General features: G+C 36.1%; 1 protein-coding gene across 24 annotated transcripts in view; it reads right to left on the reverse strand.

The window, feature by feature from the left end:
* Positions 1-22,146, reverse strand: part of FUT8 (fucosyltransferase 8) — a 131,594-nt gene that overhangs the window by 57,697 nt on the left and 51,751 nt on the right. For all 24 annotated transcript variants that reach the window (NM_001398159.1, NM_001398152.1, NM_001398161.1 and 21 more), the window contains one exon: positions 7,986-8,062. The gene's annotated coding sequence lies outside the window, so the exon portion shown is untranslated. The remainder of the gene's footprint in view (positions 1-7,985; positions 8,063-22,146) is intronic.

The following is a 22,146-nucleotide window of genomic DNA, read 5'->3' on the forward strand; positions in this document are numbered from 1 at the left end:
CTGAATTTTGTATAATAAAATGACAGGGAAAAAAAAAAAAACACCCAGAAAAAACATTCTTCAGAATCTAACAGAATGAATTAGTTCAGAGGAAAAAGAAGTGGGGGGGGGACACAGCACAATTCTTCTTGCCTTCAGGAGTCTTCAGTAGTCATATTGAGCAGCTGAAGAAAGATAATCAATTCATAAATACAACCAATTTTTAGATGAGTAAGACAGTTCATTACTCATCACAACTGCCTAAGAATGAGATAAAAAGAATCAAAAGCATTAAGCAGAGTAACAAATTGTATTTCAGAAAAAAATGTAGGTGTATACAAAAAGAAAAAATGACAAAGCATTTGTTTATACTCTGACGGCTATAAAGCATAGATTCTAAATGCGAAAACCATTCTATGCATGTGGGTATATACTCACTTTAAAGGTCACTAAAAAAAAAAGCAGAATTGTAGAGCCTGCTGAAATACAAAACACTAACAAAAATAGCTGGCAGTGACTTGGTGAAAGTCTACAGGTTTGGACAAAGCATACCTGCATGGACGTACAAACTTGCAAGAACATTCTGTTCAAATTATCAGTCAGTTAATTCTTCTGATGCTTCTTTATAGCCTGTTTTGAGTCTCAGTATATACAGTGCTAGACAAGATCTGTAGTTGTCAAGAAATCGTACAGAATCTAACAATCGCATTTGGCATGCATCAGGGAAATATCTCATGCTCTCTGTCATCTACTCCATCTCCAGATGATTTGTTTACAACCAGTTACTAAGTTATGTAACAGTAAATGCAAAGGAAAGAATGAAATGCAGGCAATGAGCAATCATTCAATATAGGACTAATGGGGAAAAAAAAATAAACAAAAAGCCACAACACAGGAGTGGAAAACTTGGAGGGATTTACAGAATTCAAGCCTGAAAGATCCCTACTTCAAAAGGCACGTATGTGGAAGAAACAAGCAAAGTGAGGGGGTGGGAGCACTTATGTTATTAAGATGCTTCCTGAAGCCATTAGAATACATGAATTACACTGCAGCAATTCTGTGAACAGAGCTTAACTTTTCTCCATCCTTAACACCATCCTCTCCTATGCTCTCTGCTCTAGCAAAGCACCAAAATAATAACAAACTCTAGTGTTAGTGTTGTTGTAAAATGCCCCCAAACTCATGAGATTATTTGATACTGAGCACATCCTACTGGCATACCCTGGATTGCTGCTATCGCACTGAATAGCAAAAACTGAAGACCGTAAGTGACCAGTTGAAAGACATTGGAAACGTTTTAACAGTTTTGTGATTCTGTATTATGTTTGGAATACATGTACATGCTATCACTTTTGACTCAAAGTGTACGTACCAGAACATAAGCCACTCTCAGAAATGCATGGTTTCAAATGTATTGCAAAGTACTGACATACAATGAATGTTCAATTTACAATTTGTGCAAAATAATTTTAGATGTATCAGTGCTAATTATCTTCCTCCCTCCAACAAAGCTTAATAATTCAGGTTCACATACAAATTATTTCTTACTGTAACACAGTTTAAGAACTATCCACAAGTTAATAGCTGCAATTACTAATTGAAAAACAGAGGTTTCAAGTACACATAAGTTACTTTTCTGGAATCCCCTAGGGAAGACAGGTAACAACCTGAAAGAGCGTAAGAAAATAAAGAGAGCGGTTGATTGGAAAAAAGAAAAAGAGTGGGACTAAATTAGTGCAAGTATCTAAGATCTGGATGTTAATTTAAAATACAAATAGTTCGGTAACAGAAGTACAAACACCATAAAATACTTTGAGTAAAGTAACTTAAGAACATATTCTAATAGTATTGCTATATTGGAAAAAGTTTTAAGAACAAATGTACTGTTAATAGTGACAGATTACAGCGCACATGCACTTGTCCTTGCCAATGTTCCAGCTCCTGTTCACAAGATTTTCCATCAACAGAAAGGTGTCCAATACAGGTGACATTCCAGAGTCATCTTTATCATTGCCTAAGATATGATTACTAGATGGCTTTGCAACGTTCTGTGCGGTACTAATCACAGCAATAAGGAATTAAGAAAACTCAGAGTTCCCATTAATTGCTTTTTAGGGAGCCCTTCCTAAAATATCTGTAGCTCCTTACACTAGTTTTCACTCTGCCACCCTTCCAAAGAAATATCCTTCTCAGATGAGTATTATGTGCATATAACAAAAGCACACATAATTTTTCCATATTTGCTTGACTTCAGCAACTACCAAAATCAATCTGAAATGAAGACAAGATAATCAAGGAGAAAGGATGCATGATACAGATGGTGCATAAAAATCACCAACTGCTGCAAGCATTCATAGACCAGCTGCACAGTGCTGAGTGGTGCTTTTGGGTCTGTGAGAAAAAAAAAAGCTCTGAGTTATAAGATCATTCACTGTTACAGTCATAGGACAATGAGCAATCTCCTTGCATCCTTCTAATACAGGAAGCCTACATTCATGCCAACATGACTGCCATACACCACCACTGACAGCAGTCAAAGTCATTTGGTAATGCGGGAAAATGGAATGATTGCTTTCTGGAAGTTTGCAATCCCAGACTACCATCAGTCACCAGATAATCAATTGGAAATAGGAAATATGAACTTAATAGAAATCACTGCATATAGAGAGATATTAAATACATTAGTTCCTGTGTAGCACTGTAATTGTAATATGCAGGGAAAAAAAAACATTTTAAGGCAATGGAAGTTCTAAAATGAGACAGGTCAAGAGTGAATAGATATATATACGAGTTCTGCCTTCCTAAGCCAATCTTACATATAGGAGTAAAAGGAGTACATTCTATTATTAATATTAATTAACATGGTTGGGCAGGAAGGTGCATAAAGGACTCTTAAGAACAGGATTTTCTAAAAACTAATTTGCATTTTTCCTGGAAAAGCATATATTCAATGGCAGAATTTCTATGCAAATATTTGTTCATAAGTATTCTACACTTAGTCTGGCAGGAAAAATATTTCTAAAGAGAAAAAAGGAGTGATAAAACTACTGTAAAAGATGATGCTACATGACCCTTTAATACTCATTTGATTGAAAAGAAGCTTGTAATGCCTCAAGATAAGGACAGATTTCACTGTATTTAATATCCCTACTGCTGTTACACACTGTGTTTTACATAGAACTTGGTGTAAAATGTTGCCAGTGATATGCTGAATTTGGCTAAAAGTAAGACAGTTGCTAAGATGTTAGCAAAAGGAAACATGATACTGAGAAGCATAATGGTATGACTGTAATATTCTGTAATACATTCATTCCCTCAGCAATAAAGATTTCAGTTCAATTTTCAAAGTCAATGACATCTTCCCTTTTTTTCATTCTCAAGTGGACAGTGTACTATACAGTCCTGTTGCACTGTCTCTAAATGCATCATACCTCCCATCTCTGCTTCCTGATGAGCCTTTATATTTTCAAAACTGCAAGAAGCTCAGAAAATTCCTCTCTCAAACTATTTTCTCCTTTTTTTCCTAATCAAGATCAGTTTCTCAAGCATCTAATAACAAATTCCATCTCTAACCTTAAGTGTTATCTACACTAATACATTACATATTTGACTCTATCCAAATGCAAGTTCTTCAAATAAGCCCAACTAACCAAGCAATTTAACCATTAGTGATCTATTCCTAGTATTACATTACTGTTATATAATTAAACATAGCATTTTACACATTTATTTTGAGCCATATATTATTTCCAAGAGCTAGCAAAGACAAGGACTAAAAAGCCCCCAGTATTCAGCCTTAAAGCAACCTTCCTGAAGGTATGAAAGTTCCCTGTTGAGTAACGCTTTTTAATTCACTAACCAATTCTAACACAGTCAGCATCAATTACAACAAATATCTCCAGGAAAGATCAATCTGATTAAAAAGTTAGTATGAGTATCACTGGGATCAATTTCAAGTGCATCACTCTATAATTGGCAAGGCATTTAATTTTTCTCATTCTCTTTAGACTCGGGTTTATTTCAGCGTTTCTTTAAAAACAAAACAAGACACCAAGAAAAGGAATAGCTTAAGTGCAAAAACAATTAATAGGTTCTGTCAGTTTCTGAAGAGTTTATTAGCTACCTTTTAATAACCAAATTATAAGCACAATAGAGTAGTGTAATAAGTGTAATATGATTACATCATACTATATAAAAAAGAAACTACTGAATGTTTCCAAAAGCTTTTTTTTTTTTTTTTTTTTTTTTTTTTTAAATCTTCTCCCACTTTTACTGGTAGCTGACAGCTGCCAGAACAAAGTCAAAAAGACCAGGTCAAAGGGAACAACAGGTTTACAGAACAAAGAATTGGATACCAAGTAGATCTGAAAGTGTTATCACAAAAATTGAATTATCACATCGATACAGGTCTTTGTCTTTATGTAATACCCAAATGAAGATCATATGCTGCATACATATTTGGTGCATGACAGACAATGACATTTGGCAAGAACAGGTTAGAATCATTCAACTGGTCAAATTATAAAAATTACAAAATATGTTTCTGATTAAAGGAATGGACACGTAAGCTTTCATTATATTAACATTCTGAAGCTGTATCTCCCAATTTTTGACATACTACAAGTATAACCTATAAGAAGTAATTCAATTATTTAGTTGAATTAAATGCTTTTCAATTCCAAAATAAGAAAAAGTTATTATTTCATACATATGTTTATTTCAAGTCGTAAGTTCATGTTTGTTCACCTCTTGGTTTATTCTTACCTTTTTCCTCTGATCTTACCTCCTTAAATAATTTCTCAATATTTCTGTCTTAGTTTGGTGTAAAAGATTAACTTCAGACATTATAAATGGTGTAGATTATCAATGATACTTGAAATTTGTTCAGGCACTATAAAAACACCAATTTGTAGCCAGATAATATCTACCAGAATAACTTCTCATATTCACATCCAATGTTTAAGATCTGGAATATTTAAATTTAGATCAATTCATGATCTAAAGTTACTTAGACCACTAAAGGGAAATGTTTCATCCAAAAAAATAAAAATACAAAACTCACTGTTACATGCAGAAAGATTATATGCTGTTTCTGCAAGCAAGAAAGAGGCTAGACTGAAACTTTAGAAACACATAGGGGTGGTTCAGCTTTGATCTTGATAAGAGCAGCTAAATAAACAACGTATTCTTTTGGAAAGATATTTTTCTTTTCCATTGGGGATCACATGTTGATACATTTTGATATGTAGAAATAAAGAATATCTATTCAAGATTTCAGGTGACCATTCAATAAACCAAAAACTCAACACATACAAGCCTTTTTCAGAGAGTATTTATCTTCAAAAGTCTATCATAGACAAAAAACAACTTCCAGCATTTTCAATAAAGGATTAAAATGTCTTTTAGATTATGAAAAATTCACCATTCATCTATTCTAATAAATTGCAAAATTGCAATTCACAGATGGAATGGATTAGATTAAGTATGAAACTTGACTTGAAAATAAAGGAAAAGACCACCAAAAGTATTTATACATCTGAGAAGAGTCAAGAAAAAAATAAATAAAACAGGAAGACAGATTAAAAACTTTTTTCCCCAACCAGATTTTGACAACAGAGAATAGTTTTGAATGCAATCGTTATGTAGTCGACCCAGATGCAGGAATTGAATGCAACCCCAGACTGAAGAATCAAGTAATAAGGAATAGGTATCAGTTTTCCTCTATCACTTAGTTACTTTTTCTCAACCTACCAGCACTACCAAGACGTTAAGCTCAAATCAACGGTCTAATCTGCCCCAGTAGTTGAACAATAAATCCAAAACCACCAGCTAAACTTATGTCTTATAAAACTTATGTCCTACACAGTGCAGTTTTCAGGCCTGTACAAGTCCTCTTAATTGTCCTCTGACAAAAATTGAACAGAAAAAGCAAAACGGAGTTTCATGTAGTTCTAAACCTCAGTGTTCCTTTAGTTAGGATAGAAGGACTGATTCTCTAAACAGAGGAACAACTGCCACCACCACTGACAAACCAAGAAAGTGTGAGCACAGTGCAAACTGCACTACAGAAACTAAATATAAACAAGTATGTACACATACATCCAGGCTCACACTAAAAACAAATATAGATCACCCTTTTAACTTTACAATGCTTTGTAACATCAACTACACAAGCGAGACAAATAGGGACACCAAAAATGTGTAAAAGAAGACAGAGCAATTGCTGCGTTATGAATTTCTAGGGCAGCATGTTCAAGGGATCAGCAAATTCTAATAATAAACGGTTTGCATGAGCCATACAAGTTGATACATATTTACATGCGTTTACATATAGGGAGGGAGAGAGACTACTACAGATGTTGTTGTCTGCTAAGGGATTTTCAAAACTTATTCTCTGTGAATCATTGTTTCTATTCAGTACTAAAAGGTCACCCCCTACTCACAGGGAAGACCAGGAAAAATTTCGCAAAATTACCTAGTTTTAGTCCAACTCTGTCACAGAAGCTGTCTTCTGTTCTACTCAAAAGCAACATTGGCTATTTCCGGCCTAATAACTTTGACATAGCCCTTCCACAAGTTGCTGGACAGATCTACTGACTTTCTGCTGCCTAAATGGTCAGGTTGTGCTTTCACACTCATTGCTACCACCTGCACTTTCTCATTTCTTCCTTTGCATCATTTTAACACTTCCTGAACTCTTATCTGAGCCAATCCGACCCACTAACTCCCCTTTTTGCTAGGTTTCTGACATAAATCAATTCACAAACGGTTTCAGTAGGAGTCAGAAATAGAACAAAGTGAAGCGAGAGTGTTCAGGAAATACAGCCAACATCTTCCAACTAACTGCAGGCTGTTAACAATGGCTAACCCAATTTCAGGAAACCTAACTGAATGCTTGGAAAGCTATCTCCATATTCTTGTTCTGTTTTGGCCACAAGATCTTCAAAACTCTTTTTTTGTTGTTGTTGTTTAGGTTTTTTTGTTTTTTTAAATCATCCATCAAATTCTTCAGCAAACTTCCATATAAATAGATCACTATAATTAAGAGTGCTTAAGCTGTCTTCAGATTAATTCACAATCATTACTGAAGTTGTGTGAACAGTAAAAGCGTCTCATCTGCAACAAACCTGCTCTGAGATGGTTGTGAAACCATCAGTTTTGAAAGTTCAAGAAGCTGTAGCAATCTCCTTATCCTTACCGTAATTACTAACGTTACTGATCATAACAGCCTTTCCTATAGTTGCATCAAACAAGAATAATGTCATAACAGGCTTGGGTTCTAAGTTCACATCTGGATTCACATTTCAGTGAAGTTCATTTCACTCTATAGTCAGTATTTGAAAAGAAGATTTTAAGATGTATTATTATTCATTTATTTAAATGCATGTTACAGTTCCTGAATAGACCTTCAAAAGCATATGAACGTGTAATATTACATTTTTAATGTCACTATTTGAGGAAATGTAGCCCTGGATTTAGAATATCCCAAAGCACACAATTATTTCCAGCTGCAATTATCTAGTTGCTCACAGATCTGACAGAGAGAAACCTAGGAGCATCAGGTGTGTGTGTAACTTCTACAGAAGTACTGCTTATCTTTGAGAAATACAATTATCTGCAACTCAGATACAGATGAAAGGACCCAAGAATAGAGACAAGGGACTTTGTACACGACAGAGGATACACAACGCATCTATAAAATAATTTCACTTTTTAGAGGGGAGAGGGAAAGGAAGATGAAACAGGTGTCTGACTGACCCAGTTTTGTCAACAACCTGACATTCAAAAAAAAAAAAGGCATTCTTCATAAACTGCATCCACAAAACATCTAGCAAAGAACCTGACCTCTGTGCTGCAAAGTTTGCCTTTTCCAGCTGACACTGATTTACCATTGGAAGGGCAGTTTTCAGTTGTTACTTAAGTAGCACAGGTCCTCATCTAGTTTCTTCACATTTAGCTATTGTCTTGGTGGCAGCAATATCACAGAAAAAAAAGTATCTACTTACCAGTAATACTTTCTGTTCAAATTAACACTTTCCAGGACTCTTCTTCCTCACTTTCATTTTGAAGCCTAGTTAATTCTCTGAAAACAAAAGAGGAAAAGAAGATCATTAGTTTTTACCCTTTTCTTTTTAAATCTTTATATGCGTTTTCATCCTTTATCCACTACGTACATTCAAGAGATGCATATAAACATCCATATTTTTTAAAAGTTGCTCTTTTTTATGACTTATGATTAGACAACTGACATGTCCCATAAGTCCTATGAAAACAGAAATCAATAGACATGAATAATCTTTTTTGATACTGCAATTTGAAAAAAAAAATAGGGATGTCTGCTTCACTCCCACCCTCACCCCACCCCCGCCCCAAAAAAAAAAAAAAGATTTAGTATAGCCTTTCAAGGCAGCTGGGAAACAAACTCAGGATGTGAGGGGAAAAGAAAGCAGCGGAGTAATTCTGTGGATATATATAGCCATGCCTGGGTGGGGTAGGAAGAGAACTGCAAAAATTATAGGACTAGGATTCTAAAACACAGTCTCAGATGCCAAAAATAAAATAAGAAACTACTCAAAATGAAATATTTGCTACAAAGGCCGAAAATAGAATCTACCTTTAAACAACATATAAGAAAACCAAACTGATCTGTTTATATTTTTACATAACATACATGGCAGACTGTATATAATAAGAAAGTGTATTGTCTTCAATAAAATCTTACTTTTGAGTTATCAAGGCATAGAGTTACTACATCACTTTATAACTGTGGTCTCATTACCTCAGAACAGCTGCAGACTACTGAACTAAGTGTTGCTTGCTGACCATTTAAGAGAAAAAGCAATCAAAAGTTGCAAATATCACACTTCGAGATAGTATAAATTGGATACCGAAAAAGTTAATTTGTGAACCTGACTTCAAGGAAAGGGACAAAACTGGGGAAGCTAGAAAAAAGAAAAATAAATAGAAAACTAATTAAAGTAACAATAGTACCAGGAACAGGAGTGAAGAGAAAGTGCTAACTGTCTTTTACTCGAAAGAGATTTGCCAAATTAATCTTATTTTTGCTTAAAAGTTATTAAGTGACTTTACATTTTGAAAAGAAGTTGAGCAATCATACAGGCAACACTAAAATTATTTCACAAGTAGTAACATGGACTTTTTTTTTTTTGAGAAGGCCTAATTCTGTACTTCTTTTATTCATGTAATAAATTATTTGAAATAACCTTCACCTATAAGGTCAGAGCCCGTGAACTTCCAAAAATGGAATATCTGGGGGAAAGAGTGAGATGGCTTATTTTCATTTCCATTTGAGATTGACAGTTTCATTATACTTAAGCTAGAGTGGCAATCAGTAAAGCCATACAGCTTTTCCTATGATAAGGATCTCAGAAATCCAAACAAAAACATGATGCTGTTACCATACATAAAAGGAATAACAAAAGTGTTGTGGGGTTTTTTTTTTTTTTTTTTTTTTTTTTTTTTAGCTTTCCAGTAAAACCAAGTTATTTTTATTGCATCTCTCATGACAGAATCATAGAATCATTTGAGCTGGAAGGGACCCTTAAAGGTCATCTACTTCAACTTGCCTGCAATGAACAAGGAGTCATGAAATCAGTTATGCTACCTGCTTAATGAAAATGGAGAGTTGAAACTATCACCTAAAGGTCAGTCAGCAAGCCAAGCAAAACTGAGTACGGAGCCCATCTGTACCCAACAGGAAGCCTTATAGTGAAGCTATTGGAGCACAGCACACAGTGATGATTAATTCTAATTCCATGAGGCATCATCCTTTATCTTCTTAGAAGTCCATATTTACAATTCCAATAACAGGTAAGAAGTATACTATGTGAGACATACATATGGAAAAATAGATTTAGCCAGATGGGTAAACATGAACTGACAACGTTAACATTTCATGTAATGAAAAGAATTCTTAGTAAATTCACAAGTTGATTTATCTGCAAGCAACTTAATCAAAGGCAGTACCAAAAGGCCAGAGTCGTATGAGGCTGGATCCAAAGTCCAAATAAGTTGTGAATAAATACTGTTAATGTAATTTGAGTGGAATTTTAAAAATACACAAAACACGAATGCAAAATAGCAAGAGAAGAGAATTCAAGGATGCCAGCCACAACATAGGTCTCTTCAACTACAGAGTGTTAGGTGAAAACATTCACAGCACTTCAGGAATGCAGAGGGGAGAAAAAAATCCGAATATATCAACCCTTCCTTCCCCATATGACAGGGTCAAACATTTAAATCTGATTACGGATATCAGACCTATACTCCAGGCCAGGACTACCTTTCCACTACTACAGGAAGAATCACCTCACTCAAAATCCCATCTTTGGCCACTGACGAATTGCCTCTGCTTTGGAAGAGAATGAATGAAACAGCAGAACATAAATTATGCACCACAAGGGAAATAAATAAATAAATAAATACTCCCTCCTGTTCCATGCAGGCTACCAGAGGAAACCTTGAAGAACAGATCAGGTAAAATTGGAGCCAGTACAACCAACAACAATCAAATCTTTTCTCAGCTTCCCAAAATTTCCGATATTCCAGAACCAATAAATCTCAAGTGGTCATCTATAACTTTTGCCTCTGGGTTCATTTTGTCCTCTAACATAGCCTCTTTACGTAACTGTAGAAAAGATCATATGAAACCACTGATTTTCTTTCTCACCATTACTAATTTTTCCAAGACGAAATTTCATCATCTGATTTTCCAGTGTTTTGGAACTAAATTTTTCCCTCAGACATATTTACTTTGTGCTCTCTCTCTCTCCCATGCACTCTCCAACACCCAGCAGACTATTCTTATTTATTCCTAGCTTCACTTGCCAAATTCTTTCATTCTCTTTTAAGACACTGAGTTCAACTTAAGCATAATCCCAAAAACTCTTTTGTTTCCTGGATCTTTTGTGAGACTCAGTCTTTTCTGAGTGTGACTGATCAGTTTTACAAACCATGTCCTAAATGCAAATTAACTAGTGCTTTATTGGCTGGTCCTAATAACCCTTTTGAAAAGCTATAAACCACCTGGTGTGTCTTAGAACCATCTGAGAAGAAAAGGGATATGGTTGTGTTATGGCCCAGATCCCTCTACCTCTGATTAGCCAGGAGTTCTTGTCAGCCCTGGAGTAAGTAAATCCACTGCATTTTTTTATTTTGTTTTATGAAACTTGAACCACTATTTATTGCACCAAACACATAAACCATCCTCTGCTACTGAGTACTATAATCATTTCTTCCTATTCAGAAGCAAACAGACCAGATTTTTAGCAAAGTCAGTAACTTGCTCATTTCAATGCTGGCTCTATTATTTCAAGTATCTGGCAGGGAAGTGACTAAAATTACATCCAGAAAAAAAAATATTGCAGGAAAAGAAACAATTTATTCCAACAAAGTTATTTTTAAAAAAGAAACAAGAACAGTTAAAATGTTACAATGAACATTTTTTCGTATTTAGTAAACAAAAACAAAAAAGAAATTTTCCTTCTGTAAATCGGGTGGAGCTCCAAATTGTTTTCAAGTTGAAAGATGAAAGAGAAAGTTAACTTCATGGGGAAAAAAAAAAACAAACGAACAGTTATTTGGCTTCAAAAATGAATATGATTTCTTAGAACCTGCAATACATCTGTCTAGAGTCAGTGTGAAGCTGCTGACACAAAGCAAATTTCCTTAAGCAAATGTGTAAAAAAATAGAACCCAGGGGAACAGAGGTAAAAATAATCTTTGTACATATAAAATAGTTTTTACATATATTAGCCAAAGATTCTTTACCATTAACAGCTAAGGAGAAGCTACACTATACTCAATTCATAATATTCAAGGATGAAAGTCGTAACATCTAACTTTTCCAGCACAGCGAATAAAGACTCTCAGGAATTAGCCATTACACAGCAACACACAGCGGATTCTTTCTGTGCTCCCCTTCAAACAAGATTTGACTACTGCAGGTTTGAGAACACATAGTTGTCCAATTAATTTCTACTTTAATTCAAAGAAGATGCAAATCTGAAAGCATTACACAGTCCCGTCAAGGTTCTCAACACAAGTCTAGAAGTACGGGGCTTTACTTGCATTTGTTTTTCTATTACCAGGTATAACTTTACCACTTTGACTCTGGTCTTGCTTTTTACGCTGTTAGAAAGTCACTTCACGATATCAAAGATTTCACATATACTAGTTTCAGCCTGCAAAACTGATAGAGAATGGTATATAATTGATGAATTTCATTGGATACAATTAATGGATTTCTTTCATGAACATATCTAAAGGCCAATCTAATAACTATGTTACTGAACAACATCCTAAATACAAAAACACTTTCAATTTATTAGTCTCTGAATAGGCAGGTCACCCTAGATGTAGTAAGCCAACAGGGCACTGAACTGTTTTCCTAAGCTCTTTCTCCACTCCCTTCTTTCAAGAGGCATTGGCCCAGATATTTGACTCATTTTTCCCTTTTATTTCAAAAACAAATGGCTCTCACTGACACATCCCAATACTCCCAGAAGGCAGATTTGGGAGTAGCCCCATCACTGTATTTCTCACTCTACAAAGTTTAATGTATGGTGTAACGAAATTTCTACTATATTATGCACTTGCACATGTAATGCAGATTTGGGGAAATTTGGAGAAAACATAGGAAGCACTGGATTTCTCTTAGCTCCCTCCAAAACCAGAAAAACGTATGCTGTAATTCATTTCCCCAGAGTTCCACTTCTTCTCAGCCATGTGAATTGCCATCTGTGCTTCCCAGACTGGCAAGTTAAAATCTGCTGTCATTTGTATCACCAATGAGCAAATTAAAGGCAGAGACTTCCCTCTATTTTAATAAAATAAGAATTATAAATGGCAATCTAGATATTGATTCCAAAGTGAGGAGCAGGAGCACAGTTAGTTAAAGAATCACAAGGAAGAAAAGATGGCAATCAGCAGACTACCTTCAGTGTTTTCTTATTCTCTGTAAACTAATGACAAAATTATGGAGAATAAAACAAGATGAGCTGGAATGTAAATAAAAATGCAACTCAGTTGATGACACATTTAGAGGGATGCTTTGTGAAGCTAGAAGATACATTTGGCTTGGAAAGTACAGGTGCAAATGGCGAAGCAGGAAATTTTGTCATGAATATCAGAGGATTATATAATCATTTTGATATCTAGAGTAACAGAAGCCAAATACCCTGAAAGTATCCACGTAACACTAACATGAAAATTTTATAGTGAGAGAAAGAAAAGAAAAATTACCAAACAAGAAGATTAAAGTGGATGAGAGAGAGAGGTTGTTTGGTTTTGATTCTTTTGCTTTTCCTTTTGACAGCTAGCAGAATTTTCAAAGCACCAGACTTAGTATTAATGATTCACAGAGTAAGGCTTTCAGGAAGCAGATCATGGACATAAGTGAGTACTAACCCTGTTAGTAACTGAGTTGACTGTTAGTTTTGTTGAAGTGAACCTGAAAGCTTGCATCAATATACTAGTGCCTGAAACTTCACTACATTGAAGTGCAGATCATCATATTAGAACAACGAAATACTTTTGGAAAGGGTCAACAGCACTCTCCCAAGTAGCCTTTGGGAACAGTGTCAAGGTTATCACACAGCCAGGAAAACTTCCAAATGATATTGTGTGCGCAGCTACCTGCTTTGAAAGCCGAGAGATTAACCAAATGGACAAATCTCATTCCATGCCAGCTGTCCTCAAGACCAGACAATGGTTCCATTTATTGGTGCTGATAAGGCCAAAAGGGCTTTGAAATCAAACCAACTGAAGAAAACAGAAACTAAGTGCAGATAAATCTGGAGGCACACACACACACACACACACACACACACACACACAGCCCAATAGAACTGAAAAAGTGCTAAATGGAAAAATAGCAACCATCTTTAGAGATCTAACAAAACAACAACAAAACTGAAGAAAAAAAGAAAAAGCAAATTCAGAAGCAACAAAATTACAGAGAACTCTCCGTAGACAAAGGCTACTGAAAGAGAAGACTGCAAAAATCCATCAGGAAAGAGAAATTAAATTCTTAAAGGAGAATACAGACAACATGAAGACACAAATGCTTAAAATGCTGGCAAAATCCATTCTCTTCAAATAAGGTCAAGAAATTCAGGAAGAAACAGACCTGTGTTTAAAATTGAGAAAGGAAATTATTTCTGCAGTACAGTTTCACAAGGAATTATTACAGGAACTAATAGAAAATAGAAGGGCTGTCCTATAAAAGCAAAGGGTAGGACGATAAAGTTTGACAGTCTCAGCAAGAAAAAAAAATCTAAGATGAAAATCAGCAAACTTCAGAGGAAGAACAACGGTATCACTGAAAACCAACAGCGATATTGAAAATTCAACAAAGAGAAAAATAGCTGCAAGCCAAAGGAATTTTTTTTCCCGCATTCTCTATTTACATAATAAAGACAGGGGTTTTTACTATTAATTATGAGGGCCTATTTAAAACCCCAGGATTTATCTCAGCCTACCAAACTATAGATGTAAGGGAGATTGTTTTCTTTTAAGATTAATAAACATACACCATACTACCCACCACAAATACTGGTTATTCCTACAAATACTAAAGCACACTTCCCTACAGGAAGTCAACACACAAGACCAGTGCCACCAGAACTAAGAATCCTTCCTGTATTAAAACAAATCATATAGTAGTAGATTAAGAGAAAAACAGCATTATACTTAGTGCCTTAGATTCCTTTCCTGTTCCTTCCTGTCTTCTTCCTTTTTCTTCCTCCTTAAAAAGGTCAGTAATTCAAACCTGCTCACAGTGAGCCTGTGGTCTGATAATGCTATGGGAATTATACTAGAACTCATACATAATATCTTTTACTCCAAGTTTTTCAAACAATAACCAAATAAAAATCATAGCACTTTATTCCAAAATACATCAAACAGCTTCAGTGACTCTGCTTTCATTAAGTGATTAGTCAAATAGCAGTAAGATGACACTAACAAGACTGCGGTCACCTTCATTGCTGTGATTCAGAACCATACCAGCAGCTGTGCAAATTTCAAAGATGGTAGCAATTTCATATCCCTGCCACTGCCAATCCATGGGAAGGCTCTGAACAGCTGCCAGCGGAATTCAGTACCCAGAAACCTGAGAGAAAAAGAAGAGACACCACTTCTTCCCTCAGGGCTAGAGAGTTACGGCTTCACATTTATCAGACACATGCTAATCAAAGGTAGAGCCCCACAAAAAAATAAGAAATAAAATAAAAAATAAAAAATAAAAAAAAAGGTCAAGAAGACCATCAGAGCTGAGACATTAGCAATTAAGATCAAAGAAGCGGTCAGAGATTTTCAGTGAGACCCTGGCTCCACAAAAACCTAAGCAATGTTGTCAAAAATGCTCTGTTATGTGGCCGATGTTACCTGACCATGAAGGACACTGAAGATTTGTTTTTATTATATTTCTATCAGCACACATATTACACACAATATGCTATTTGTATGTTTCAGTACACCAGAAGATACCTTTGAGACTGTTCTTCAATACTATGTGCAGGTTTTATAGTTCCTAAACGTTAGAGAAAAAACACCTACTAAAAATAAGGCACGTTGCATTTCAGAGAGGTTTCGAGTCTTTCAGGTTGCTCAGTTTTGCAGAGTCATTTTGTGACCCATCTTTTCCATATCTGTACATGCCCATAAACAGACTAAAATAGCGTTATATTAAGAAGAAACTATTGCTAAATGCTTGCATGAAGATTCCTTCTGAAGTGGTTCTGCTGCTTTCTTATACTCCTCTTACTACACATTAGGCTACCTTTCATTTCTCCCTTATTCTTTTGATGCTTCATTTATGAGGGAAATTTCTAGAAAATTACACATGCCTTTCCTACTCAGTAATAAAAACAAAGTATCACTTTTAAAGCTACATATTTAGAATCATAGAATCACCAAGGTTGGAAATCACCTCCAAGATCATTCAGTCCAACCATCCACCTGCCACCAATATCTCCTGACTAAACCACATCCCTTAGTACCACATCTACACATTTCTTGAACATCTACAGGAATGGTGACTCCATCACCTCCCTGGGCAGTCCGTTCCACTGCCTGACCACTCTTCCGGAGAAGAAACTTTTCCTAATATCCAACCTGAACCTCCCCTGGGGCAACCTGAGGCCATTCCCTCTAGATCGATTGCTATTTAGTTTAACCCAGTTCAATTTCATCTTTTTCTCTCTTTCAATATGCAATATATGAAAGAAAACAGACTCCCTGCAATGCATTTACTGTGGGTTAAAGGCTGAACAACTGACTCCTTCATTTATTTCCAAAGCAAGTATATGTATGTAGTAATTCAAGTTCATCTATACTATCCAATGACTGGGGTACCAGCTACCCTGAGTGACCAGTATAACACTAAAGGATAACCCTATTTTCCATACAGAAAACAATTTCCTAAGTTACATCAGTTACCTGGGTTTTCTTTCATAACAACATGACATAGGTCATCCTTTTCCACAGCAGTGAGGAGGTGCAGACAAACATAAAAAGAAGCCAAAAGCTTGGAATTATGAAATTGGACTTTCCACTAAATCTTGGCCCCAGTATAACAGAAAGGATAAGACAGTATACACAAAGAAAACAAAGAGGAAGGGAAAAACAAATAAATAAACAAAAACATTGAGACGTGATTGAAAAAATAAACATTGAGATGCAAACATAAGTCTGATGTAAAAGCACATTTTGTGGTAGGTTTCACTATACGCAGTTTTACAGAGATACAAGCTGACAACAGTGCTGCCCATCACTGAACTCAGTAAAACAGAGTAAAGGACAAACCTGTCACTAAGCTTCAAAAGCCTCCATCAGGGCACAGAGAGTTAAGCTAAAAAAGGGCTAGGCAAAAAAAAATTGTAGAGAAAATGTCTTGTTGAGTCTCAGATTGCATCTTCAAGAACTGATGACTCCTCCTTCTAAACATCTCTTCTCCACACAAGACATGCTAACCAAGGAACTGTCGGCAGTGACACATGCAGTAAGTGTAGCTTAGTGAAGATATGTGGTACTTCATACATCACAAAAAGTGATTTTTTTTTTTTAAACACTGCTTTTCCTTATTTACTGTCACACTAATGTTTGTGTTTTCTTCTATTGGTTTTGTTTTCTTAGGTTTACTCATACTAACTGTGCACATCTGGGACTGATCACCTTCATAATACAGTAAAGTCTTCATGCAAGCACATCTAAACGCAGCTGAAGAATTCTCAGATGAGAAGTCACAGCTCACAACACATTTTTCTCTGGAATTACATTCAATCCAGTATATAAGTTAAGGAAAAAAAAAGTCATATTCTAAGGGGACCACTGAGCTCTAGATACACTTCAACACCAAATGATGGCAGCTAATAAACACCAAGTTGGTAAATTTGGTACAGTATTCTTGAGCAACATCCAAGAAAAGAGATGTTCAAAAGTCTATTCCACACACTTTCATTTTAAAGCACTTACTATCTTGAAAAGCAGTTAAAGCTATCATCTTTTTTGATAAGAAATATCTTAGTCAGATAAAGAAATAATCAATCTACTTACGGTTCCTTCTGTCAGGAAGTTAAAACGTTTAAACAATATTACACAGTTGTAAGAGACTTCAGGAGAAAAGCTACTAACAGAGGTTATCAATCTAATGATATTCTGTTTACAACTTTGAGATCTACTTGAATGAGGGAATTGCCACATAGTAACATTAATGCAAGCAAGCAGTTACTCACTGCCTTAGGAGTCGGATCAATGAAGTACCCCTTATATGCCAAAAGCTACACTGGCTGCATTTGACTTACAGGTATCCCTGAATTACAGCCCCTTCTCAAACTTCTCAGCAGGAAACAATAACCTTCATGAACTCACAGGATACACTCTTGCTATCTAAAACAGTGTGAACATATTGTAACATTTCACATCAGTGTCATGAGAAAATATATTTAAACCGTGAAGAAGCGTTTCCATATTTACGTTGACTCTACAAACATTAAGGAAGACAGAAATGCTTCAAAAAATCTGTATGCGCTCTCGAAACAGCTCTCTGAAAATAGGGGGATACAATTCTGCTTCTTCTTTTTCACATTTATTTTCAGAAATAACAAGGCAGCTGATGGCTTGGTTGACGCTTCTGATGGGACACCAAATGGCATATCCAAACACTAGCTGAGCTTTTTTAGAAACAACAAATTAGGCACAGAAATATATAAAAATTATAATTCTTCAAGAGAAATCATTTCTTTTCCTAAATAATTTGTAGAAAAAACAAATTCGAAGTTTTACGTGGATGTTTTCACCAACACAGTACGACTTGGCATACAGCATGAGCTGTAAACCTCTACTACATTGTATCGCGGCTCATCTCATCTTCCAACACACCTGACTCTTTCACAAACTTTCTCCCAGAAGGGACTCTGCCTGAGAGCGCAGGATATTATTTAACCAAGCCTGCCAGGTCAAAGTACTACAGCAGAGATGCACAAAACTAACAGAATAGTAGGGTCTGTGGTGTATGAAAGGACTGATGAAAGATCAGTCTGGAAAAAAAGAAAACACACATATCACATTAACAACAATTGCAAACAAAAAAGGACATGTATTTAAACTTTTCCAAACACTGAGCTGACCTGTCACCAAAAAAGAGTTAAAAGGGTATGTTGATGACAGGTAAAAAAAAAAATCAAAGGGTTGGGTTGCCTGCTATCCAGAAGAAACAGTAAACTTAACCACTGTGTGTAAGTTAATTTTAATCATCCAGTATAAACCCACGGGCACTTAACCTGAGCATTCACTTAAAACTCCTTGAAAATATAAACAATTTTCTCAAGTAAATAATAATAATAATAATAATACAGAGAACACTGCAATCATGTTTTCAGATAAACAAATGAGACACCTCCATTTCAAATATCAAGTTCCCTTATTCTACTCCCCTGAGCAAGGTGACAGCAGCCCTGCAGAAATGCTGTACCGCTTCTACCAGTTCCCCACTTTTGTAATAGCTGTCACAAGCTCTTGGACAACTCGCTTGACTACAGGCTAGAGGTCTAACATAGCATAAAAATCCCCTTACAGTAATTCTAGTAGATAACAGAAGCATAGAAAAAAAAAAAATCAACCCATATTACACAATACTATATTTATCAAACATTATTTTAACAAGAGAATCATAAATGCAAATATATATATTTACCAACAACCATAATTTCATAACACATTCAAACGACCATCTCAGAGGAGACCATCTCCACACTACATACAGTGCAACAGCAAAAAACGTTCATTCTCAAGTACACGACCATCTACTGTGAGAATATCCATAATGATCGTCAGAGGAAGCTGCATAGCAAATATCCAAGAAAGACTAAAATGTCAGCTTAGCACGGCATAACAGAAACACATACAGATTTTTCAAGTATACTCCATGTTTTATCATCATAAATAAAGGCAAGAAACTAAAGACAAAGGCTCCAGGCAATTGTAGTGAAAGTTCATATTTTTGGACGAGGTTGTGTTGCTTCTTGGTCAACAGAGACCTCTACATGGACATAGAAGTAATTCATGTAATTGAATGTTCTGATACCATAATAATTTCATTTAATAAAATCCACTAAGTTCTATGAGCCAAACAATAAACAGTACATCAGATATGTTTACTTTATTATATACGTGCTCACAAAGACTACCTAAAAAAAAAAATCTTCAGTAATTGTACTCAAACCACATTTATCACTAAAAAAAAGTTTCTTATGAGACTGCTAGTTCTAGCCAAATTATGGTGAAGATCAACATAAGAAATCTAATAAAAAAAGATGAACATAAGGAAAATTGTTGGAATAGAAGTCTTACAATTAGTTTATAAAACCTTTTGGAAGAGTGATGCTAAGACATAGCAAGCCAGAAATAGATTCCATAGGATATTTGCAGCAACATTCTCAAGTCTTTTCCTTGCAGAATTAATTGTATTATGGTTACATTTATTGCTATTGCTGTCCTGCAAAAGCAACTCTCTAACATTACAGAAAACCATTCACCTTAGTACTATAAGGTTCTGAAGCAAGCATAACGAAAGCAGACTCTTAAAACGCATTTACATTCAGAATTAATATTGCTACCATAAAGTAATAATTATGTATTGGGGGGGGGGGGGGGGGGGGGTTATGGAAGGGAGGGCGATGGGGGGAGAGGAACAAAAATTGATTGCAACCAATTTAGCAGATAGTCAGAAAATCACCACCTTGAAACGATGCATTATGAGCAGCATAATATGAATTAACATACCTATCATGACAAATGACCCAGAAAGATCACTCATGTTTAAGGCTACCAGGTATTTCCTTATAGAAGATTCATTTTTCATTTTCTTTTTTCCAAGATGACCCTTTCTGTGGGTGTATCCATCTTAAAGCTCAGCTCCTTCGATATTTTCATCTTACGCAAAGCATACATTTTTCATCTTTCCAAAGACAGGTGCAGGAAAAACACACTTTGACATTACAAAAGGCTATCTTTTCTTTAGAAAGTTTAATCACTTGCATGCTTAAGATTCACATGCATCTTCCTAAGAGACAGCAAAAGGTATATCCTGACATACAAATGATGCTTTTGTCAAGCTGACTGCAACGTTGTTATTTTGTTTTGGTACGTTACAGCTGAGTCACCTAAACATTCTGCCTGTATTGACTGCATTCCAACAGAAGGCTTCTGGGAGCTAAGCATCTGCAGCACAAGATGCATAGGACAATAAATGTTGGAAGGGACCTCCAGATGTCCCTACTCTAACCTCCTTCTCAAACTCATATCAACTATGAGATCAGACCAAGTTGCTCAGCTTTGTCCAGCTGAGTACCAAAAGCTTTTTAGACAGAGAGCAATCTGTGAGCAATCACTTTCACAGTATGACTACGCTCATGTGAAGAAAGTTTTTCCTTATATCCAGTCCGAATCTTGTTTCAACTTATGACCACTACCCCTTTCACTCCCACCATATACCTCAGTAAAGAGCACTGCTCCATTTTCTCACTGATCTCCTCAAAGGTACCAGCACATTGCTGTTGTATCCCCCCGAAGCTGCCTCTTCTCCAGCAGAACAAGCCCAGGCGTTTCAGCCTCTCCTCACAGTGCGAGTGCTTCAGCCCCTAACCATCCTGACAGCCCTCTCCTGAACTCAGTTTAGTTTATCAGCATCTTTGCTGTATTGAGGATCTCAAAACTGGATACAGCACTGTAGATGTGGTCTGATGAGTTTCAAGGAGAGAGGATTAACCCCCACCCTCTGCCCACCGGCTGTGCTCCTGGTGGATCAGCACACCACTGCCAGCCCATGATGTTTGCTGCCACAGCTTCTCAGAGGAGCTACTCCACAGCCCGTATCACTGCAAAGAGCCCTTCCTTCCCAGTCACAGTGCTTTGCAATTGGCCTTGTTGAATTTCATAAAGTTTTGGCTGGGCCTTTTCTCCATGGTGCCAAAGATCCCCTGAATGGCAGCCCTGCCCTCATGCTCACAGACTATTCTCCTCAATCGGGTGCCTTCCACAAATGTAAGAGAATATTCCATCACCTTCTCAAGGTCTCAGAATCAACCCCCGAAGCATCCCATTTGTTATTGACATCCAGTTATGACCCATTAACCACTACTCCGAGTCCAATCACTGAAGTATTGCTCCTTTGTACTCTGTCCTGGCTTCCACTGCTTGAATACTCCTTTTTTGCACAGGAGATCAGACACCAAGATCATCTCCTGATATGTCTGCTTGTTTTCCTGAGTATCAGGATGGGCCACTGACATCTAAACTATTTCTCAGTGATATCCTATGGATACTGTGCCTTGTAGGCAAGTCTTCCTTATTTAGGAAAGAAGAAAATGTATTTCATTAGATAATCAAAATTTTTGACTTAGTACCTCAGTGCTAACTTCACAGTAAATCTAAACATTTAAATGTGCAGTCTAAATCAACGGACACCAAACAACAAATCAAGCAGTGAGAACTTCTGTAGCAAGGCCATTCACAGATCCCTGCTAAGTAACTTATGAAAAAAAGTCACAAGGAAAACGCAGGTTGTGGTTAGTAAATTACACAGGGAGAAAGACCTTCTTTAGAACGCACTTCAGTGTGTGCAGATCATTACAGCACTGTTAATTT

This window comes from Gallus gallus, chromosome 5, assembly GCF_016699485.2.
Source record: "Gallus gallus isolate bGalGal1 chromosome 5, bGalGal1.mat.broiler.GRCg7b, whole genome shotgun sequence".
Taxonomy (NCBI): Eukaryota; Metazoa; Chordata; class Aves; order Galliformes; family Phasianidae; genus Gallus; species Gallus gallus.